General features: G+C 50.6%; 1 non-coding gene across 1 annotated transcript; it reads right to left on the bottom strand.

The window, feature by feature from the left end:
* Positions 1–13,681: 13,681 nt before the first annotated feature.
* On the bottom strand, positions 13,682–13,788 carry LOC118671071. Its single transcript, XR_004972587.1, has one exon. It is a non-coding gene; the product is annotated as a U6 spliceosomal RNA (small nuclear RNA).
* Between the last annotated feature and the right edge of the window lie 2,925 nt (positions 13,789–16,713).

Genomic DNA, 16,713 nt, shown 5'->3' with positions numbered 1-16,713 from the left:
TTTAATAGAAAGAATATGTGTAGAGTTGTGGGCAGGATAGAGAGACACTACCAAGTCTGGTGACGTGTAACACCTGGGGTTCTATCCCACCTGCTGGCACCCTGGGACAGAGAGAACAGTGTGGAGGAGCCACCTCACAGGGGCCGAGACCCTCCTCCGTAGAGTGATGCAGTCACTACACTGAGGGAGGGAGATGGAGAAATCAATGTTCTGACCCACTCCTCCTCCCTCCATCTCAACCTGGTGCTTCCCATTTGCCACACCCACCTGGAAGCCAGGAGGTGAGGAGACCATCGCTGCAGGCCAGCCTCCCAGGGCCCGTAGGGGTGGAGGGGAGAGGTGTGGAGTTAGTGCTGGAGGCCCAGGGGGAGGTGGGCAGCACTGATGCTTAGACACATGTTTGTAAATGGCTAGCAAAAGGGTCTGAGAGGATGAATCCCAAATCGTTTAGGGAGGTTTCCTCTGGGGAGCAGGACAAGGGAGGACTTTTCACCTTTCGCTCTCTGTTCTGTATTGAGCGACAACAGAAAAAGAGGCCCAGCCTGGGGTGAGGCTGCAACGCCAGCCCTGGTTCTCTTCCTGTTTCTGAGTCGCACCACTGCTTGGGAGTGGCAGGCAGGTTGCATTTTCCAAAGGTGCCTGCGCCAGCCTGTGTCCCACCGTGCAGGGGTGCAGGGGGCGCTGACTCCTCCTGGGAGCGCTGGGCTAAGTTTCATCCCCTTGACCCTGGGGGGGCCTTGGGAATGGTCTGACCAACCCGGTGCTGTGGAAGCGCTGCCGAGTGACTTCTGAGACTAGATCGTAAAAGGCGATATGGTTTCTTCTTGTCTCGCTGGACATGTGCCGGAGAGCCCAGAGCCAGCATGCAAGAAGTCTGGGTACCCTGTAATGGCCATCCTGGGGAGACCATGAGGACAGGCCACGTGGCACCTCTGAGAGATGTCCGAGGAGCCCCAGCTGTGGTAGCCGCTGGCCCAGGCAGTGTACATGTGAGTGCAGAACCCTTCAGACGAGCAGCCCACCCTGTGGGACTGCATGAGGGACTCCCCCCCCCCCCCCCGCCAGAATCCTTCAGTGGAGCAACCCCCAAATTCAGGACTCTTAGAAACAGAGAGATATCCCTGGCCGGTGTTGCTCAGTGGTTAGAGTGTCCACCCACGAACCAAAGGGTCAAGGGTTTGAGTCCCGGTCAAGGGCATGTATCTGGGTTGCAGTTTGCTCCCAGTAGGGGCATGTGTGTGGGAGGCCACTAGTCAATGCGTCTCTCACATCGATGCTACTCTCTCTCTCTCTCTGTCTCCTTCCCTCCCTTCCACTCTCTCTGGAAAAGCTATGGAAAAAATATCCTTGGGTGAGGATTAGCAAAACAAAAATAAAATAAAGGAACTAAGAGAGATTTAAAAAAATGCTAAGTTTGGGGGTGATTTGTTGTTCAGGAACAAGTCCCGTAGAAGCCAGCAGGGAGCATGAGGACGAAGTTCAGCAGCCAGCCTGCGTTCCATGGAGACCCACTGTGGACCAAAGGGCAGAGCAAAGGCCCCCGGGGACGCCTCACCCCTGGCCCAGGACCCAAGAGCACTTTGTCCTTCACGCTCCAGCGTCCTCTCCCAGCCCGTCTCAAGGACCTCGGCTGTGCCAGTGTTCATTCTGGGCTTCCCCTCCCCTTCTCCGCTCACCCTCATGTCCTTTCCCAGCAACCCATCTGCGTCTTCTTACTTCCTCTCCCCCGCCCTCCCCTGCCCGCCGAGCTCAGAGGACCCTGGCCCAGGTGTGCGGGCGGCCTGTTTGGAGACCTCTCTCCCTTCCCTCCTTGTGCTTCGGACATTGGGTCCTGGGTCCCCAATGGGCTCTCCACCCCCTTCTTTCTGGATTTGGCCCCTCCCACTGCTCTGACCAAGACCTGGAATGGGAGCTAACATCTCCTCACAGATCCCTGCCCCTTCCCCCCACAGAGGCCAACCAGGAGTGAGCACTGAGCCAACAGGCCGTCAGAGCCTGAATTAGAGGAACTAGCGGCCTTCTGGGGGTCTCCAACCCGAGAGCACAGGGGAGGGATGGCAGTTCGTTTCTCTGTGGCTGAATGTCGCACTGGAGCTGCCAGAAGCCAGGTTCCTTTTACGGGTGGAGGAGATCAGGCCCCCGCAGATGAGAGTCACCCCAGCTTACAGGAATAGAGGGGCTGGGACCAAGAGGGGAGTCCAGAGGGACCCTGGTTCTCGGGGGGGAGACGTGAGCTGGCACAGACATCTTCCTATCTGTTTAATCTTCGGAAGCAGGGCAGTGTGGGAGCCGGGAAGAACCACATCACCGAGTGTTTTTTGTTGTTATTGTGTGTTTTTTTAAAAAATATATTTTATTGATTTTTTACAGAGAGGAAGGGAGAAGGACAGGGATAGAGAGTTAGAAACATCGATCAGCTGCCTCCTGCACAATCCCTACTGGGGATGTGCCCGAAACCCAGGTACATGCCCCTGACCGGAATCGAACCTGGGACCCTTCAGTCCGCAGACTGACGCTCTACCCACTGAGCCAAACCGGTTAGGGCTCCATCACTGCGTTTTAACCCTGGCTTGCCAAGCGGTGTGACCTTGGACAGGTACTCAGTGATTTCATGTGTAAAATGGGGGCAGTCATAATAATTCCTTCCTCGTAGAGTTGTTGAGCGGACTAAGCAGTTAAGGTCAAGAGAGCTTACGGAGGGTCTGGTGCCCAGTAAGCGAGGTACCATATCGCCTATTATCACTTTTACTTGGGTTGGAGTTTCTGTCACTTCAGCTGGAAGAGTTTCGATCAAGATCAAACCTTCCTCCTTGCCTCTGGGTTAGTATGTTCCCAAGAGCCCATGTGTCCCAGGAGCCGCAAGTTGCCAAGCCACACAGGTGTGCCAGGAAATGTCAATCAGAAGCGTTTCCCCCATGCCCTGCTCTGGCGCCTTGGCATCCATCGCCGAACTGTCCTGTTCCCACACCTGGCGGGGGTGGAGGCAACTCGGCTCCTCTCCCTGCCCTTTGGCCTACTCAGGCTGTTTACAGATTTCTTCCCTCTGATCTGGAAACCAGACACCCTCCTGCCTGGGTGCTTGCCTGGGCCGCAGCCTGGCCCTGCTTGGGTGTCTGTACTTACAGGAAATTAGATGTGAAGCTGGGGTATGGAAGAGCAAGCAGAAAATGCAATCTCTCAGGATGTTTCTTCCTTCCTTCCTTCCTTCCTTCCTTCCTTCCTTCCTTCCTTCCTTCCTTCCTTCCTTCCTTCCTTCCTTCCTTCCTTCTTTCTTTTCTCACTATCCGCTTTTCCTGTTTCTTGGCCTCTATTGAATGTTTGTGTTTTCCGTCATCCAGGTAACTGACTTAGAGGAACGAGGGGGTTTCTGGGAAGAGAAAGAATGAAAGAAAACTCAGTTCAGGGGGGATTTGCTGGGATCCCATTCATTGTATGGGAAAGGTTGGGACCAAGGGAGGCCCTCATAAAGGCGATGGCTGGTCAACTGCCTGCAGGGGGACCTCTTTCTACTCCCCGCACCTCTGACTTCCAGGAGGAGCCGGGAGTATTCTGCTGGGAGGCAAGGTTGGGGAGCAAGCAAAAATGAGGGACAAATGCCGAGGGGGAAGTGGTAATCCCAGGAGATGCTGGACAATTGCACTCAAATCCAGATGGTGGCCTGGGAGCTCTAGACCAGTTTCGGGTGTAGGTCCAATTTGAAAGAGCAGAACAGGCTCTGAGCTTCTGATGTGTGATTCAGAAATGGTGGGAGGGCCAGCCTGGGAGAATAGGAGTTCAAGGGCCCCAGCCAAAGAGGCTGTCCAGGCAGCCTGGCATCTCACGGAAATATTCTGGAATGCCTAGCATTTGGAGAGACTAAGGACTATATTCCTTGGGACTATAGTGTCACAGTCAACCTTCCAAACCCCATTACCCAGCAGGGAAGAGGACTCATATTGTGCTTGTTTGTGGACTCACATTTGTGCTCTGTGATGCACAGGGAGGGGGAGGGCAGTCTACAGGGACTGAACACACCTGTGAGCCCTAGCCGGTTTGGCTCAGTGGATAGAGCACTGGCCGGGGAAGCGAAGGGTCCCGGGTTCGATTCCGGTCAAGGGCAGGTGCCTCAGTTGCAGGCTCCTTCCAGGCCCTGATTGGGGCATGTGCAGGAGGCAACCAATTGATGTGTTTCTCTCACATTGATCTCTTTGTCTTCCCCTCTCTCTTCCACTTTCTCTAAAAATCAATGGAAAAATATCCTCAGGTGAGAATTAAAAAAAAACAAACAAAAAAAACACATCTGTGAGCTACAGGGCTGGGCAGCGGCCGGGGCAGGAGCTGTGCTTTGGTGGATCCCAGGTTCTATTCCTAGACTTGCCACCCACCCACGCTCTGATGTCATTTAGCACCCCTGGGCCTCCGGTTCCTCATCTGTCTTTTTACAGGGTTGGTCGTAGTCATCTTGAGGGTTTGGCATTTGTTTAGCAGATCCCCAAATTTGGCTCTTAACCAAAAAGAGAAGTACAGAATTCTGTATTTCTCAAGAAGGCTGAGAAGAGCGAAGGCTACTTCACTTCTCTTGTGGTATGCAGTCGAATGTTTGGGTTGGGCTAGTTCATCTTGAAGGTCCCTTTCATTTTCATTTGTTCATGCCTCATGTATCAAGGAGTCAGTCATCGTTCATTCATTTACTCAATATCTCCTAAGCTCCTATGTGCGAAGCACTGTGCTAGGCACAAAACTTCCGTTCACAGAGCTTTACATACAGTTTGATTCTGTAAGGTAGGCATGCAGTTCTACTGTGACAACCTACGAGCCTGTGTGATCATTTATCCTCAAAAGGCTTTCTGTGTGCCCACTGGGTGTCAGGCACTTGTGTGCCAGGTGCGGGGCCAGGACGGAGCCAGTGTTCCCGTGGCGCTCGCTCAGGGGAGAGGTGCGATGAGCAGGGGACAGTGCATAAATGGGATCCGTTAAAGCCGTGTTCAGTGCTCTGGGTGTGTGCTGGGGGTGGGAGGGTGGTCGTTGATGACAACCAGACCTCCTGTACCTCTGCCGTCTTCCTGGACGAGTAAGAAGGCAGCTGGGACACCTGGGCCTCTGCTCAGCGGAACTTGCAGGCCAGTCAAAGTGTGAGCTGGGCCAGGAGCTGCGAGAACCCACTTGGACCACTCTGCCAAGGTGGTGACAAGTTATTATTTATGACAATGCATTCCAAGAGCATGAAGCGCTTGGCTGGTTCTGGGAGCTGGCAGGTGTCACGGCTCATGCAACAAAAAGCATGCATAGTGGGTCAGTTTGGGGTCATAACCCCTTCTGAATATATCTGGGTGACTTTTTGAAAAACACATTTTATTCTTTTTAATTTTGTCTGTTTTCTTTTAACACATTTTTATTTTAAAAAAACAAAAAACAAAAACAAGTTATAGCCTGGCTGGTGTGGCTCAGTGGTTGAGCATTGACCTATGAACCAGGAGGTCACAGTTCAATTCCCGGTCAGGGCACATGCCTGGGTTTTGGGCTGGATCCCCAGTGTGGGGCATGCAGGAGGCAGCCGATCAATAATTCTCTCTCATTATTGATGTTTCTATTTCTCTCTCCTTCTTCCTTCCTCTGAAATCAATTTAAAAATATATATCTTTTTTAAAAAATTAATTAAAAGACAAGTTATACACATAACAGTAAGTTGGGAAGATATAAAATGGTATACATTGCAAAGTGAGTCTCCCTCCTGCCCCTGGCCCAGCCGCCCACCCTGGCCACTCCAGGTAGCCTGGAGGGGTCTGCATGGCTCCTCTGCTGGTCCGTGGGCTTCTCACACACTTGCATGCAGACTGATACTCCTAGAACTTTACAGCCCCTGACCTTCCCCTTCTGCCCCCACATATGCCTGCTACCCTGAGAGCGTCCCAGAGGCCTCTGAGAGGCTCTTACAGGGAGGAAGAGAGGCAGGCCCTGTTCAATGGGGGCAGAGCCCGGCGTGGCAGGGGGCGCGAGTTTGGAGTCAGCAGACCTGGGCACGAATCCTGGCCCTGCCTCTTTCTAGATGAATGACTTGGGTGATGAAGGAACCCCTGCCTGACCCCCGCCCCCCAAGCCCAGGCCCCTCCTTTGTAACTGGGGACGGACATTACTGCAGGGAGAGGCTATGAAGATTGCATGAGCTTCTGCAGTTAGCCACTTGGCACATGGCTAAGCAGCAAAAAGTGGATGCTTTTCGCAATGATTATGAAGTGGGTTCCAGGCACCATCTCCCCGCCACTTCCCCGCTCCCCCCCCCCCCCGCCCCCCAAGTATGTTTGCAGGCATACTCAGGTCAAGGGGCACTCATGTGAGGATGTGGAGTCCCAGACAACCTGTGTGTGTCTGCATGTTTCCGCTTTGGCGGGTCCCCGGTTCTGTTCCTAGACCTGCCACCCACCCATGCTCTGACATCTCTGGGCCTCGGTTTCCTCATCTGTTGGATGCCATGGCGGGTCTTAGTCATCTCTAGGCGCCTCCTGCCCTCACTTGCCAGGATGACGTGCTCAGGAGAGTAAGCTGGTATGTGCCCTCCCAGCTGTGGCCTCAGGAACAGAAACGGGGCTGGAAGGAGCCTGGGGCAGCCCTTGCCCCCTGGTGTGAGGAGCGGTGGGCTGACTGTCTTCTCAGTGCTCTCTTTCCTCCCCTGTTTTCTTTTCTTTCTTTCTTTTTATTGTCTAACATTTCACACATGTCTCCTTTTCCCCCAATTGACCCCGCCCCCCCAATCATTCCCACCCCAGGCAAGTCCCCACAGCCCCAGTGTCTGTGACCACTGGTTATGCTAATAGGCATGCATACAAGTCCTTTGGTTGCTCTCTAACACCCCACCACAGCCATTTGTCTCTGGATCTATTCTTGTTCATCCAATTATGTTTGTTGATCATTATATCCCACATATGAGTGAGATCATGTGATAAATATCTTTCTCCGACTGGCTTATTTCGCTGAGCATACTGCTCTCCAGTTCCATCCATGCCGTTGCAAATGGTAAAAGTTCCTTCTTTTTTATAGCGGCGTAGTATTCCATTGTGTAGATGCACCACAGTTTTTAATCCGCTCATCTGCTGATGGGCACTTAGGCTGTTTCCAAATCTTAGCTATGGTGAATTGTGCTGCTATGAACATAGGAATGCATATATCCTTTCTGATTGGTGTTTCTGATTTCTTGGGATATAGACCTAGAGTGCTGGCGAGGATGTAGAGAAAAAGGAACCCTAGTGCATTGCTGGTGGGAATGCAGACGGATGCAGCCACCGTGGAAGACAGTGTGGAGTTTTCTTCTCCCCTGTTTTCTGTATCTCTTTCTCTTCCCTGACTGCGTGCCCAGGAACAGGTGTGCATTCCCTAGGCACTTGCCCAGCCCGGGAGGGTTCTGAGAGAGCAAGCAAGGCCAGACTCTGAAGGAAGTTGAGTCGAGGGGTGGGGATCAGCCGGAATCAGACTCAGGAGGGACAGGAACAAGCATGCCCAGCTGGCACCCATCGTGGGCGGATGGGACAAAGGCTACTGTGGCAAGTCACTGACTGTGCCTGTCACCCCAGAGCCAGGCTCCAGGCTGCTGTTGTCAAGGACAGGGCGGGCCGCTGTGGAATGGACAGTGCAGCCGGCAGCTGTGTGATGCCGGCCCAGCTGTGCTCACGGCCACGTGCACACCTGAGCTCCTGCTCGACAGGTCTGCCTGCAGCAAGGCGGTGAGGAGGAAGCTTCCTGGCAGGTGCAGAAACGCCATCCTGCCTCCGGGAGAAGCCGCTGTGGGCGCTCCCGACTCCAGCTGGGGTGGACGGGGGGTGGGGGGGAGGGGGGGTGAGACAGAAAGCCGCCCTGGGAAGAGCCTGATGCCACTGCGCCTGTAGGGAAGTTCACTGGGGGGTGTGGGAACAGCAATGGATTTCATTGTTCTTCCATGATTTCCACGTACAAATGAGAGATCAGAAAGCAAGGCCACACTTTGGTGGTCGTCCTACTGGCCGCGGTCACTGTGTTCATGCCTCGTTTCCTAAGGTAGACAGGAGGCCACAGGGGGCAGGAAGCGAAATGATTCCTCGTGGCAGAAACCTCCTGCCTGATCACCCCAGCCCACAGCCTTCCTCACGGTCCAGGGCCTCAGGGAGAAGAGGCTGCAAATGCTTCTCGTAGGGACCACAGGGAGGAGGAGAAGCCGGGGGAGGCCCATGAGCGTGCCGAAGGCTGAGCTTCTCCAGGGAAAAGGGAGCAGGAGCCTCCTGTTTGCCCCGCTGCACCCACACTCTCCCCCGGGGAACCCCATCACCAACCACGTGCCTGCCCAGTGCTCAGAACCTCAAGGAAGGCACATGAAGCTGTACCCACTGGGGCCTCCACTGCCGGCCTCCCGCCCCTCCCTGCCCTCATCATGCACCCTGCTGACACCCCAGGGACCCCGTGTGGGAGACGCAGAGCCCATCTGGGCGTCTTCAGAGCTTTCGCTTAGCTCGTGTTGGGGCTGCTGCCTGCCCCCCTGTCGGTTTTCTTCTGGGAAAGCCAGGCCCTGTGGGAAAGGCCCCTCAGCGCTGGGCCTGATGAGCCAGGGGCAGGGGGCCTTTTGGGAAACTGGCTGCTTTGCCCCTCAGGGCCCTCCTCTCCGCTTCCCTCACAGCTGAGCCAACTCCCCGCCCCAGCAGCCAGGTGCAGAAGACATTAGGGAAGGCTTAGGCCTGCACAAGACGACCTCTGTCCACCTCCATCCTGTGCTGACTGTGCTAGCAGGGTCCTCTCTTACCTTCTCTTTAGAGCATGTGGGAGCCTGCACAAGGGCAGTCTCACAGCACGTGGTAGCCTGGGACTGGAAATATGTAGCCGTACATGGTCACAGGACTTTGCAGGAGTGACCCAGTCCAGGATCTTGAGATGGGAAGCTCTCCTGGGGCACCTGGTGGGCCTGATGACTTATCAGCGCTCTTGTCGAGGGAGGCGGGAGGTCAGAGTGGAGAGAAGATGCCGCGCTCCTGGCTTTGAAGATGAAAGGATGGGCCAAGAGCCAGGAACGCAGGCGACCACTGGAAGCTGGAAAGGACACATTCTCCCTGGGGGGGTCCCAGGAGGAAGGCAGCCATGCTGAGTGTAGACTTCTGACCAGAACTGTCAAAGAGACCATGTATGTTGTTTCCAGCTACTCGATTTGTGGCAAGTTGTTACAGCGGCAACTGGAAATGGACTCAAACATGAACAGATGTCATGGCTCCTCCTGTGATTGCTTTTAGCATCTATTGATGGATAGAATACACGGCAAAATGCCACCTCACATTCAGTATTGCACGTACAGTGTTCACCACACGGCAGCTATAAACATCTGAGAAGCAATGTAACTTACACTCGATTCGTACCAGGTGACGGGTTCATGCACTCACCCATGTACTCATTCATTTATTTGTTCATTCGTTTGCTTGTTCTGAATGTGACCTCTGACCCAGGCTGTCTGGGTTTAGATATCAGCTCTCTTAGGTAAAGCCATGTGACCTTGAGCACCTTCTCTGTGCCTGTGTCCTCACCCGTAAATGGGAATAATGATAATACCTACCTTATATTGTTGTAAGGATTACATGACTTAATGTGCAGAAAGCATTTGGGAAAGTGCTTAGCATACTGTAAGTACTAAAAAAGTGATGGTTTTTATTTTTATTAAAACAAAATAGCTGCAAGAAATATAGTAATTGCTCTTTCAATAGATAATGTATAAATGATTTTTAGTCCCAAGAATGCTTCGTGGAGAAGAAAGTACAACTGCTCATCTCAAATTGATGCAAACACATTCTTTTCTGATGGGTTCTCAGCCCCATTTCTCAGATATTCATTCCTACCATCAGCTAGAACTGGAAGATAAACCCTACTCCCGGTCCGACGTTTCTTATTAGGACCCTCAGAACCAGACTGGGGTCTCCGAACCACTGGGAGCAGGAACTCTAGGTGCCCGCACAACAGTCATTTACTTCTTTGTTTGGTATGAGGCAGCAATGTGCCCACGCTGTGGGCTAAGTTGTGCCTGGGTTAAGCCTGTTATGTAACCCCATTAACCTTGGCCAGTTGGATGGGGTTTGTGACCAGTTGTAGCCCATTACACGTGAGAGCAAAAGTCTAATGGTGGATTTCGGGAAAGTTTTTCTTTCCTGATAAAAAGAAAATGTCTACTTATAGTTCAACCAGGAAGACAGACATCACTCTAAGTATTTCAAGCTGGAGGGGGTTTAGTAAAGGGACTTCAGTGGTTACACAGCTGGTGGAAGGGCTGGAGGAACAACAGTGAAGGTAAACCAGCCCACGTCTCAGGTTACTGCGGCTGTCAGAGTCAGGAAGCCGTAGGAACAGAGGAGACCGCCATGATGACCAGAGCCCTCTGCAGACCACAGCGGGTGAATTTTAGGCCAATTCCAAGAGGTCACTACAAAATCTCATGTTCGCTCTTCTCTTTCTCCTTCCTAACCTCACACAGGTGTGCTCCAACCCAGGTCCCTGCTTGCAAGGGATTCTGGGATCTGTAGTTCTCAGGCTCCCAGCCTCCGTGGTGAAGGGCATCTACAGAATGTAGGGAATGGCGTGAAGACCCTCTGGTACAAGGAGAAAACGTTTCTCTTCCTACGTTTGTTCTTTTAATTTGTTCCTAAGTCAGGACAAGAAGCACAAAAAAGATATAGCCAATCCTGTGACTGTAAGGTGAAGGATTAATTCACTCACTCATTCACTCTTTAACACACATGTATAGAGGCTCATCCTAGGTAGACGCTCTGGCTCTTGACTCTCACTGGCTGCATTGCTGCACGAATGAGGACACCACTAGCAGCAAGTGAAATCTTTTGAACACCTTTAACAGCAATATTTTGCTGGAAACCAAACTATTTTATATACATTATCTTATTTCATCCTCAGCCATACCCAGGGATTATATACATACACATTCCACACTTGGAACATAAAATGGGCACTAACAGCAGGACAGGTGTATTCGTTATGTTCCAGGCACTGGTCTGAACTCAGTACACACTTTAATTTATTTAATTCTTCCAACAACCCCGGAGTTAGGTCCTATTATTGTCACCTTCTTCATGTGGTTGACCAAACTAAGGCAGAGAGAAGTTAAGAACTTGCCCGAGGTGGAGCTGAGATTTGAACTCGGGTAAAAGCATCTGGACCAGCATCTGTGAACTGAATCATGACTCTATGCCTGAAGCTAATGACAGGGACTGTGGGCCACTGCATAGCCCTTTGTATTATCTGACATTTTCATTCGTTTTTCTAAAGATAAATAAAGGCATTTCCAAGCAGTGGAGAGTTTAACCAGCAAATTCCTATTCATCCTTCAAAGCCCAGCTCCTCTGGGAACCTTTCTGATCCTTCTCCAAAACCTGTATTCTTCTCTTCATCGCTGTGTCTCTATCTAGCAGCTGGTTTACACTTGGTTCCCAGGAAATGTCTGTGAAAGAAACATCCCCTAAAAGCCACCTCTGCACCGCCCAGCTTCCCGTGTCTCCTACAGTTCTTCCTAGAACGCCACCTCCTAGAGCACTGCCTTCCCAGGGTAATTCCTTCATGGATTGCCATTAAGTGACTTGGCCTGAGTGACCAGCTTGTCCTCAGCTGGCCTCGCCCCCCTCACTGATCTTGCTCACAGTGCTTCAAATCCCACCCGTTCCCCCAGACAGCCCTCAGGCCTCAGTGAGAGCTTTCTCCTCCGGCTTCCCTCCGTGGGGTCCGTAACACCGTGATTTCGCGCTGGTCTGTCTGGGGTTGCCTGTTACCACCTCCTGTCCAACGGGTGAGCAGGCAACATGGCAGCTCTTTCCTCTCCTGTCCCCTTCTCATCGGGATAACACAATGAACTCAACCAACCCCAGGAGTGTGGCGAGAAAAGCTTTCCTACAAAGGTTGGTCCCCCACCAATGGTGGGTCAGCTGATGGGTTTCCCTGCTTCCTCTAAAAGTCCTTTTCTCCCCACGTGTAAGCATGAAGTTCAAACTGTGTAACAGCTCCCATGAGGCTCATCTCACACAGGTCCTCCCCCTCCAGCCACACCCTGTCATGTACACTACACTCGGTCATGCTGGACTAAACTCTCCAAAGCTGTGAAATGCTTTCCTCCTTCTGCTCTTCACTCAAGCTGTTCTCTCTCCTGGAATGCCCTTCTTCCTCTGTGAAGTTTCTTCTGTGTTTCCAGTACCTCTGTACATGAATATATGCCTATGACTTATTAGTATGTAGCTGTGTGTGTGTATTCACTTATGGGAGCAAATAAATATGGGAAAGGTATAGTCACCTTGCATTCTAGCCTTTGTAATTCTTGTCTCCCTTGCTTAAAGTTCCCCGATTGCAGGGACTGTGCATTGGGTAGAACCATAAAGCTAGACAATCACAAGGGATAAAAATGGAATTCAAACTCCCCTAGAGACCCACCGGGGGATGGATTTTGCATGAAGGGCTCTGTACCATGGTTGACCCAAACTGGGTCTGGTGCCAGCCATGATAGAAAGGAATGTCCGAGTGGTTTCCTTAGGAACCGTAGAGACATGGGTGGGGGAAGGGAAGGGGAGGGGAAGTTCTCAGAAGCCCAGGAGGGGTGTGGGGTGTGTCTTTTGGGATAAATGAAAGGATGGATCGGGGTCCTCAAACTTTTTAAACAGGGGGCCAGTTCACTGTCCTTCAGACAGTTGGAAGGCCGGACTATAGTTTTAAAAAAAATTATGAACAAATTCCTATGCACACTCCACATATCTTATTTTGAAGTAAAAAAAACAAAACGGGAACAAATACAATATTTGTATTTGCATGTGGCCCGTGGGCCGTAGTTTGAGGACCCCTGGGATAGATGTTCGCTAACCTTACATTCCCACTGGGCTCCGACCAAGTGTGTCTCCTCCCTGCCTGAGTCTCCTCCATGACTCATTCCAACCCTTACCTTTGTCATTCAGTTTCTCGAATTTCCAACCCTCCCTCTCCTCTCCTCACCTGCACAGGGTGTCTGTAGTCTTGCCTGCCCAGAATCCCTTGGTGCTAGCCATAGGTCCCCTCTTCTTTTCCACTGGGGAACTAGTCCCTTCCACCAGAGTTGAAATTAATTATTTATGATGCTCAATCTTGAAGGTTGGAGCCTTTGGGAGTGGGGGTGGGGAGGGAGGAAGAACATCTCAGCAGTTGGAACAGCATGTGCAAAGGCATCAGGGCACACAATGTGGAGGCACTGAGGAGTGGTGGGGGTAGGGGTGGAGGTGGGGTAGTACACACGGAGAAGAAGATGGGAAGAGGACAGGGGAAGGTCATGTGGACAAAAAACAGGGGGCTTCTGTGGAAAGTAACCTCACAGGGTGATCTGATCACAAATTCCTAACTGGGGCTCTGGCTGGTGTGGCTCAGTGGTTAGAATGTTGGCCCAAGCACTAAAGAGTCACGGGTTTGATTCCCTGTAGAGGGCATGTACCTGGGTTGCAGGTTCGATCTCCAGCCCTGGTCAGGGCACATGCGGGAGGCAACCAATCAATGTATCTCTCTCACATCAGTGTTTCTCTCTCTCTCTCTCTCTTTTCCCTTCCTGTCCTACCTTCCACTGTCTCTAAAAATCAATGGAAAAAATATGCTCAGGTGAGGATTAACAAAAAATAAAATTCCTAACTGTGCAGGTCATGGAGGGTAATCATGCCCGGGTCTATAACTTCTTCAGTGAAGGTTTGTTTTGTTTTGTTTTGTTTTGTTTTGTTTTGTTTTGTGTGTCATCGTTGTGCAGGGGACATGCTAATCTTCTCTGTGTCGTCCCAATTTTAGTATATGTGCTGCCGAAGCAATCACTGAAGGTTTTAAACCATCAGCCCTACCCTTGTTCTTGTGCATCTAGGCCAGTGATGGCGAACCTTTTGAGCTCGGCCTGTCAGCATTTTGAAAAACCCTAACTTAACTCTGGTGCCGTGTCACATATAGAAATTTTTTGATATTTGCAACCATAGTAAAACGAAGACTTATATTTTTGATATTTATTTTATATATTTAAATGCCATTTAACAAAGAAAAATCAACCAAAAAAATGAGTTTGCATGTCACCTCTGACACGCATGTCATAGGTTCACCATCACTGATCTATGTTAACACACCTTTGAAATACCCTTCAGAGGGGATATTAATTAACCCTCAAGAGAACACATAATCTTAACTATCCTGTAATCCAATCCTGCCTTGCTTTCTCCAATCTTCCTGATGACCCCTCCTTAATTTCAAATGCATGCAAGAAGCTGCAAAACTATTATTCTCTAGAGCAGGGGTGGGCAAACTTTTTGACTCGAGGGGCACAAGGGGTTCTTAAACTGGACCGGAGGGCCGGAACAAAAGCATGGATGGAGTGTTTGTGTGAACTAATATAAATTCAAAGTAAACATCATTACATAAAAGGGTACAGTCTTTTTTTTTTTAGTTTTATTCATTTCAAATGGGCCGGATCTGGCCCGTGGGCCATAGTTTTCCCACGGCTGCTCTAGAGCATTTGAGATCTTGCTCCTGGCATATGTCATCAAATAAGAGATCAAATAAACTCTAATAAAATTCTCTACATGTTGTGACATTTTTTACGCAGACAGTAAACAGCCTGATCACCCTTGGTGCAAAGGTGGAGTCTTTCTCATTCTGTACCTTCAACCCCAGGCCAGCTCATAATCCCTCAATCAGTGTTTATTAAAATGAATTCAGTAGTTGGGTCTAATTCCCGGCCATACTTACTCTTAAACTGGGAAAGTGAGTCAGCCAAAAAAAAATCTTCAGCCCTAGCTGGTTTGGCTCAGTGGATAGAGTGTCAGCTTTCGGACTAAAGGGTCCCAGGTTCGATTCCAGCCAAGGGCACATGCCCAGGTTGCAGGCTCGACCCCCAGTAGGGGGTGTGCAGGAGGCAGCCAATCAATAATCCTCTCTCATCATTGATGTTTCTATCTCTCTTCCCACTCCCTTACTCTCTGAAATCAATAAAAATATATTTTAAAAAATCTTCAACAGGCTGAGGCCAGAGAGATGCAGCATCCCAGAGCTGTGGGGTGGCCCTAGAGTCCACACGGAGTGGGCAGAGCTTCGGCAAGGCAGCTGGGTCCCCTGGCTGTCTACACCAGGGGTCCTCAAACTTTTTAAACAGGGGGCCAGTTCACTGTCCCTCCGACCGTTGGAGGACCAGACTATAGTTAAAAAAAACAAACTATGAACAAATTCCTATGCACACTGCACATATCTTATTTTGAAGTAAAAAAACAAAACGGGAACAAATACAATATTTGTATTTGCATGTGGCCCGCGGGCCGTAGTTTGAGGACCCCTGGTCTAAACCATCCTCCTGCCCACGTGCCCCTCCTCCTGCCTCAGGGGGCCCAAGCAGCTATGACTAGGATCGGGAAGCTGGGTTAGAAGCCAGTTGTGCCACTGGACCCTCTTCTAGCACTCAGACTCCAGCTCTGGCTGGGTCAGCTAAGGACAGGTAGGTCCTGTGGCCACAGGAAGTGCTTCTGATATCCTGGGAATCTGTCTTCCAATTTTCCAATTCCGCTCTCCTTACTTTTTTTATTTCTATGGCCTCTTTTTTTTTTTAAAATGCTATTCTTTTATTTATCTTTATTTTTTATTTCTTTTTTTTTTATTTTAGAGAGAAACATTGATTTGTTGTTCCACTTACTTATGCATTTATTGGTTGATTCTTGTATGTGCCCTGACTGGGGATCTAACCCACAACCTTGGTGAATCGAGATGATACTCTAACCCACTGAACTACCTGGCCAGGGCTGTTTCTATAGCCTCTTAAAACTCCTATTTGGCCAAGACAGTGAGTCAAAACTCCCTGAGGACCTGTGGCAGGCAGCGGTTACCTTCTGAGTCATTTGCTGCCTAACACTCTGCCCACCCAGAGATCTCACCCTGCAGAATCCAAGCTGGTTTCCCACCACACCCCTTTCAACAGGACAGTCTCACTTTGTCAAGGTCATAGGGCATGCCAGAGGTCAGATTCTCTGCCAGGCAGGAAGGCTCGGAGATCTTCCAGCACAGGCCCAGCCGTTGGTGGCCCCATGACAATTGCTTGAAAGGGTTGCTTCAAAACTAGGAGACAGACACATAGGTCTCCAAGTGAGCCCTGGTTGAGAATTCCGGTCTGTTGCCACTGCTCATTTCAGTAGTAGGACCCAGGCTAGGCTACTGCGACAGGACAACCTCCAGATACAGTGGCTAGGATAAAACAGGAGTTTCTTTGTCCAGAGTTCTTAGGGAGACTTTACCATTCTCTTTGCGTAGGTTCCACCTCTGGCTCCAGAGTTACTTTAGTTCTTGTGATGTACCAGCTGATGGGAAGGAGAAAAGGGAGACAGGGAGCACTTACCCAATCAAGAGAACAGAAATCACTTCTGTTTACAGACCATTGGCCACACTCAGTCATATGACCACACCTAGCTGCAAGGGAGGCTGGGACATGTAGTCTTTAGCTGGGCAACCATATTCCTACCTAAAACTCTATTATTATGGAAGAAGGGGAAAGTGGATCTTGAAGAACAACCAGCAGCCTCTGACACTGCGAGGTTATAAAACCTGGTGAGATCAGAGTCCATGCGTCTGCTGCAGCTGCTTGTGACATCCTGGGTAGGGGTGATGCTGAACCACTCCTGGCCTCACACGCAACGTTCTGTTTCCACCACTGAGCCAATCACCAAGCCTAGTTCATGCTCCAGTAAAACCTGGAATTGCAAAAGGGGGAAGAGA

This window comes from Myotis myotis, unplaced genomic scaffold, assembly GCF_014108235.1.
Source record: "Myotis myotis isolate mMyoMyo1 unplaced genomic scaffold, mMyoMyo1.p scaffold_m19_p_16, whole genome shotgun sequence".
In the NCBI taxonomy this organism is placed as follows: Eukaryota; Metazoa; Chordata; class Mammalia; order Chiroptera; family Vespertilionidae; genus Myotis; species Myotis myotis.
The sequence above is the reverse complement of the archived record's forward strand: the minus strand, read 5'-3'. Positions and strand labels throughout refer to the sequence as shown.